This window comes from Juglans microcarpa x Juglans regia, chromosome 2S (assembly GCF_004785595.1).
Source record: "Juglans microcarpa x Juglans regia isolate MS1-56 chromosome 2S, Jm3101_v1.0, whole genome shotgun sequence".
In the NCBI taxonomy this organism is placed as follows: domain Eukaryota; kingdom Viridiplantae; phylum Streptophyta; class Magnoliopsida; order Fagales; family Juglandaceae; genus Juglans; species Juglans microcarpa x Juglans regia.
This window is the reverse complement of record NC_054597.1, coordinates 24,429,704-24,436,864: the sequence shown is the minus strand read 5'-3', so window position 1 is coordinate 24,436,864 and position 7,161 is coordinate 24,429,704.

Genomic DNA, 7,161 nt, shown 5'->3' with positions numbered 1-7,161 from the left:
AAAAGAGTAAGATTTATTATTAAAAAATTAATTTTTTAATATAAATATTATAATTATTTATTTTTTAAAAAAATATGTAATATTTTCATATTTTATGGTTGTAAATATTATTTTTCATTAATCATCTAGCTAAGCTAGGTACGTATATGATATGATCATATGAGAACAATATTTTATGGAGATCATTTTGCCTCAGTTTCGATCGCAATTTATTTCTCCCTTCTTGTTAATATAAGTTGACCGTCGAGAGAATGTTATTTAATTTATTAAAAATATTAAACAGTCTTTTTTATTGAAATTTTAAAATTTAAATAACCACCAAATATAATTGTAAAAATCATTATAAAATCATGTTATCAACGGTGGAAGTACTACACGGCCTACCTAAAATATTCCTTTAGTTCAATTAGGAATTAATTAGAAAAAAAAATCCGAAAAAGAAAAACTTTTTTATCTTCCAAAATATAAAGATCCTCTTATAAGAGTATTGATATTGAATTCATCATTTTTATCTCTAAAATTTGATGACAAATACATATTTTCTATAAATTCAAAACCTTCCTATTCATAACCCCACGTTGGATTAGTTATTAAATTCATCAAAATAATAATATAATATTATTTTTTTAATAATAATATTTTTAATATATTTTTTTCATATTTTACAATTACACTAACTATATTTTAATTAATAATTTAATTTGATACTTACATTATTATTTTTCAACTTAAATATATTGTAGTTCAAAATTAGGAAACAATAATTTAAGTTAATAAAATAATGGTTATAGAGTGTGAATAGTGAGTTTTCAAATTTAAAAATGAATTGGAATGCACTGTAACTCAAAGTTTCAGATTTTAGTATTTGGTGAATCCAATGCAGTGGTTTTAAACATAAATTCTTCAAATTTTGAAGATTGAACTCATTTGATGAGTCCAATACCAATGCTCCTACTCCATCTATGATCTTCTAGTCTCCACAAACATAAATATATATATATATATATATATATATTATAAGGAAAATTCTATACATCATACTTTTTTCTCACTTTCATCCCACTAAATATGATGTGACACATTTTTCACCATTAAATGAGCATTTATTGCATGCTTCTTTATCATCTAATGGTAATGAATGTGTCACATACCACAATATGATCAAAATAGGATGAGAGTGTAGTGTATAACATTACTCATATATATCCACTATAAATAACAGAATACTTACATCTAATTATCATCCTATATATATATTTATGGAAAATACTTTACCCACACAAGGATCATACAAAAGTAAACTATAAACTGATGTAGTTTAATATAATATATCAAATTATAAAATTATTTTTATTATAAAATAAATCTAATAAATTCTATATAAATATGTCAATTTATAAATTTACTTTTATATAATCTAACTTTTTTGTATCGGTAGCCTTTCTCTATATTTATTATAAATCCCCTAAAGTCAAATTTCTAATTCGGCGCGCGGCTTCATGTTGATCATGTTATCCTTATTCCTTACCGATGAAATAATGTAATATATTCTTCGATCGCGATGTCATGCAGCCATTCACGAGGCTTGAGATTCGAATATAATTAGTGGAACCGACTTCCTAGATTTGAAAGTTTTTTTTTTATTGTTCTAAGTCATTTAAAACCTGGTTTAGTTTCTTTGTAAGAGTGCTCTCCAAGTAGCACCGCTCGGTATTATTGTTAGTTATAAAAATAACTTTTATTTTTTTATTTTTTTATTCATATTTTTTAATATATTTAAATATTTTTAAAAAAATATATCAATATATTTAAAATTACTTCATTTATCATTGAGTAAAAAAAACCTCACCGAGCGGTCAAACCGAGTGATACGTTTGGGACGACCGAGTATATTTTTTCTTCTTCATAAACCGTCACAATTCCAGTTCAACGTCGAATCTTTATATATATATATATATATATATATATATATTTAGGAAAGGGAGTCTCGAACTCCAGAACTCCATTTTCGAACATATATTGCTCGAAAATGTTGTCGAAGGATATAACTTTGCTTATAACACATGAAAAAACCTTAACAACCCTAAAATCACCTGAAAATATTAAAATTGGCCAGAGTGGTATTAGTACTAGAGAAGAACAGAAGGAAGATAGTGTTTCGGAAAAAGCTTTGATTTTGCATTCGCTAAAGAAGTCATGGATGTCTTTGAAAGTAAGTACGGCTTGAGATCCGATACTTGTACACAATTATTATTGGAGAAGTGCAATAGAACTGGAAGATAATGAAAGTATATATTGGTGATTATATACGACAAATGGAATTGATCACAAAAGAATTATTAGGCGCCGACTATCTTCTTACTGATAAAATGCAAATTACACTCATACTTAGTAGTTTTCCTTTGTTTTGAAAGCATATTGTTATTTTTTTAACACATAGTAGGAAGGAAATAAATATATATTCTCCTGCAGTAATATTGGTGTTAGAAGAAGACAGAGTGGAGAGGAGAAAGAGAAAATGGATCCTCTAATCTTTTAAATAGCACAAGCCAAACGACCTCTTTCAACAAGACAAAGTCAAAAACAATTTAAGAAAAAGAGATTGCTAAAGCAAAATTACAATAAACTATTTGGCAAAAACACAAAAAGACATTTCAAATCATAGCATCCAAACAAAGAAAAATAGAAGTAAAACAAGGAGATTGAAATGATTATGCCGGAAGTAATGCAAATTAGATTATTGATGAATTGAATCTACAACAACAAAACGTATTTCCAAGAGCAAGAAACTGTTTTAACGAATTCGAGGAGAAACAAGTAGGCGAACCTTGTCTATATGGACAATAACATATATTGTGATGTGTTGGGGTAAGATACTTGTAAAATTTCTTTAAATTGGTCTGTTATTTTACCAAGTGATGCGTTGTATGTGCCTAGTATTCATATAAATTTAATATATGTGCCTATATTAGACTTAAAGGGTTACGCAGTTGAATTTAAGTCTAGAATAATTATTATTAGTAAGGGTGATATATTAGGAGAATGTGTGAAAAATCACAATATGTACTCCTTAAATATTGATATTAATAATAAAGTATTCATTTCTGATTATTTGAATGTATAAATTAATTGTACATACGTATGACATTTAACATCGGGTCATGTAAATAAAAATAAAATGGTTAGAATGTATAAAAGTGGGGTTAGTACCACAAGTGAATTTAAATGATTTTGACATATGTGAACCACGTGTCAAAGGTAAACTAAGTAGTAAATAATTTTCTAGAACTTAGAAATCAACAGATTTACTTCAAGTTGTTCATTATGATATTTGGGGACATTAGAAAAAGACACATGGAGGAATTGAGTACTTTATTACTTTCATTGATGAGTATTTGATGTGCGTACATCTCAGACACATATTTAAGGTAATAGAAAAATTCAAAGAATATAAGGAAGAAGTAGAAACGTAATTAGGCAAGTCCATTAAAAGTTTCAATAGTGGTAGGGGAGGTGAATACAAGCTTTGGATGATTTCTACAAAACAAATGGTATAACACATATCTATACCATGCCATATAACCCTAAACAAAACTAAATTGCAAAAAAAGAAAAGAAAATAGGACTCTATTGGATATGACTAGATCTATGATAACATATGCTAATCTCCCATCACATTTTTTGGAGGAAGCATTGTCAACTACAACATATATACTAAATAACAACCAAAACGAAACACCTTAAACTTTACGAAATATGGACAAACTATAGATCAGACTAAACCAAACTCAAAGTATAAGGTTGTAAGGTACAAATACTTATTTCGAAACCACTAAAAGATAAGGAAAAAAGGAAAAAAATGGGAACATAGGTTTATAAGATTTGTGGAAAATGGAAGTGGTTATCAATTTTATCATTCAGCAAGAGAATATCTCTTGCCAGAAGCAAATATACCGTCGTCCTTGAGAACTTTGACTTAGTTACTCTGATAGATCATATTCATTTGTTAAACAGTTTAGAAAGTTAACATTGAAAACTTATAAAACGATCCTTAAAATTATTTTGAAGTAATCAATAGTAATGATTCTGTTAAATGGCTTGAGGCCATGAAAGATAAATTATAATCAATTAAGAAAAATGATGTTTAAGAATTAATAGAATTTCCAAATGATAGAAAAGTTATAAGTTGTATGTGGATTCTCATAAAAAAGTTTAATATCGATGGAAGTTTAGAGAGAGATAAAGCAAGGTTAGAAGAGGCTAAAGAGTTTATTTAACAACCCGGTGTAGACTTTATTGCTACATATTCACATGTAGCAAGATTTACACTTGTTAGGATAATCATGTTTATAGTTGTTGGATTGGGTTTGGAATTACATTAGTTGGGTGTTAAAACAACATTCATAAACTGGAAACTTAAAGAAAATATCTTTATGATTCAATCTAAAGTTGTTCAAATTGAAGGACATGAAAATAAAGTCTATACGCTAAAAGGGTCTATGTATGGACTCAAACAGTCTCAATATAGTAATACTTGAAATTCCACCAAGCGTTATTAGAAATGAGATATGAAATGAGTCTACTAAATCATTGTATGTATACATGGAAGTGCAATAATAAAATAGCAATACTAGTAGCATTGAGCGTAGATGATATATTGTTATAAAGCAGTTGTCCAGATATGATGAACAAAACAAAAAAGTATTTGAGATCTACATTTGAAATGAATGATATGGGTGGGACTGGTAATGTTCCTGTAATAGAATTTTAAAAGAAAAATAATTACTACATCTAGACAAGGTGCTTAAACGACTTATTATGGAAAATTGTAAAGTTCTAAGCACCACTACTTGCAAAGGACATAAAATAAAAGTATGTGTCCTAAAAATGAAGAAATAAGTCAAATGCTTAAAGTTTCTTATACTCACTCAGGTTGTGGATAGCCTCATATATACAATGACAAATATAAGGCTTGATATTTATCATGTAGTAGGATTGGTAAGTAGAAATCAATCTAACCTGAGCAAAGAACATTGGCAAGCAGTAAAGTGAACATTAGGCCTCACTTGAATATAAAAATAGTTTCATCTCATCTCATTATTACAACTTTTTCAAATTTTCACACAAAATATAATAAATAATTTAACTTTTTCAAATTTCAAAACAATAATAATATTAAAAAATAATATTATAATAGTATTTTATTCAACTTTTATTTAAAACCATCTCATCTTATCTCATTATCCAAATGGGGTAAGATACTTGCAAATGCATTAAATGTATAAAATTATGTTTTGGAATCGATGATCTAGAATTAGTTGGCTATAGTAATGCCGACTTTGGAAGTGAAAGTGATGAGATGACGAAAAATCTATATATTTTTCTATTTGGTGGAACAACCATTTCTTGGTTGAGCAAAAACTGTTGCAAAGTCTATAATGGAAGCTAAGTGCAGCAGCATGGCGGTTGGTAATGCATTCTGGATAAAATGTTTATTGGAAGTTTAAGATTGATATATCTATCAAATTAGTCTACGTGTTTTGTTGTAACAAGTGTTCTATCTCATTAATAAAAAGTGGATCACAAAGCTATAGAGGAAAACACATTTTAGATATAGTAGATAAAGGGGAACTTAAGATTGACTTCATTCCCTCAATTGATATGGTAGCCAACCCTATGACTAAGAGATTGTCTCTAGAGAGATTCAGAGTGCATGTAGCTAATATGGGATTAGGAAACACCTACGTGAGATAACTACATGGTTAAAGGACATAACTCAGAAGAATATGAGGACGCCTGGATAAATAAGATTATGTAATTCTACTCGCGAGAATAAATTGGTCATTCATAGTTAGGAGACACTAATGAAATATGGATATTACATTTCATTTGGGTGTAAAAAATATTAATATGCACCACATTTTATAGGTAATATTTATGATTGTGTAATGTAAAATCGCTGATAAAGCAATTGAGGAAAACCTCAAGAATGGCCTTAGAGGAAGTACTTGATAAAGATTCGGTGTAAGTTGATACATGATTTATATGTTTGACTGAAAGTTGTCAATTGTGGCAAGTATAGACTAATTTCCTAACCATAGATAACTGATGTCATTCACTATATTTAGTGAAACAAAACCACCCCTAATATGTTGTCAGTGAAAGTACATAGTATAAGGTGCGGTAAGGTAAGGTAGTGACAAAATTGTGCGCACACGGAGCCTTGTCATATTATATATTGATCTACAGGTGTTGCATATGAGAGTTGGTATGAGGATAACTTTTCTTTGGTACCAAGGTAAACATGTTCAACTACATAACTTTTACTTATTCAACTAACAATTAAGGTAAAACAAGGTAAAACAGGCTAGGGTCGATACTTCCACATATTATGGATAGGAGACACCCCCAAGCATTTTCATCTCTTTTATAGAAAAGAATCCCATTATTTGCTCATTCTTCATCAAATCATATGGATCGATCAAGCAATGATAGAATTTCTATTTTGTTTACTGAATCACATGAGATTCCATATGTATAATGGATGAAGTACGTATGAACGGATGAATCGATAGAGTTTTATACTCAAATTGGAATTTGCAACAAGTAGAACAGATAAAAATGGAAGGGTTCTTGTGCCTTCAAGTGGGAGATGTAGATGCATGAGATAACCACCCAATAACATTATGCACCCCCACACCACATTCACGCTCTCTCATGGTGAAGGTTTACCATAGTGGGTGTTGCTTAGGGATGTACGAAGGGACACCTCTGTTTGGTTGTACCCGACAATTATGTCTCTTGTAACAGTTGATATTGTCGATAAATAAGATCTTGTGCAGATGTTCAAAACAGCTTTTCATTCCCTCTGTTTTCACCAACTTGTGAGACCGAATGCCCTAACAGGAAATCACCATAACTAATCGTTAGCTTTTCTTACAAGTTGGACCACACATCTCTAACAAATAGCAAGTATCCATGTTCATTAGACTTGGGGTAATACTCTTTCACAAATAGACCAGGCATAATCTGCACCTTTTCAACCAAAAGCAAAGTCCTCTACTGCTCTGTCCCCCAAACATGAAAATCTAAGAAAATGAGGAAAAACCGTATATAAAATAAAGAATATCTGGACAGCAAAATCCATCCAAACCTGTGACA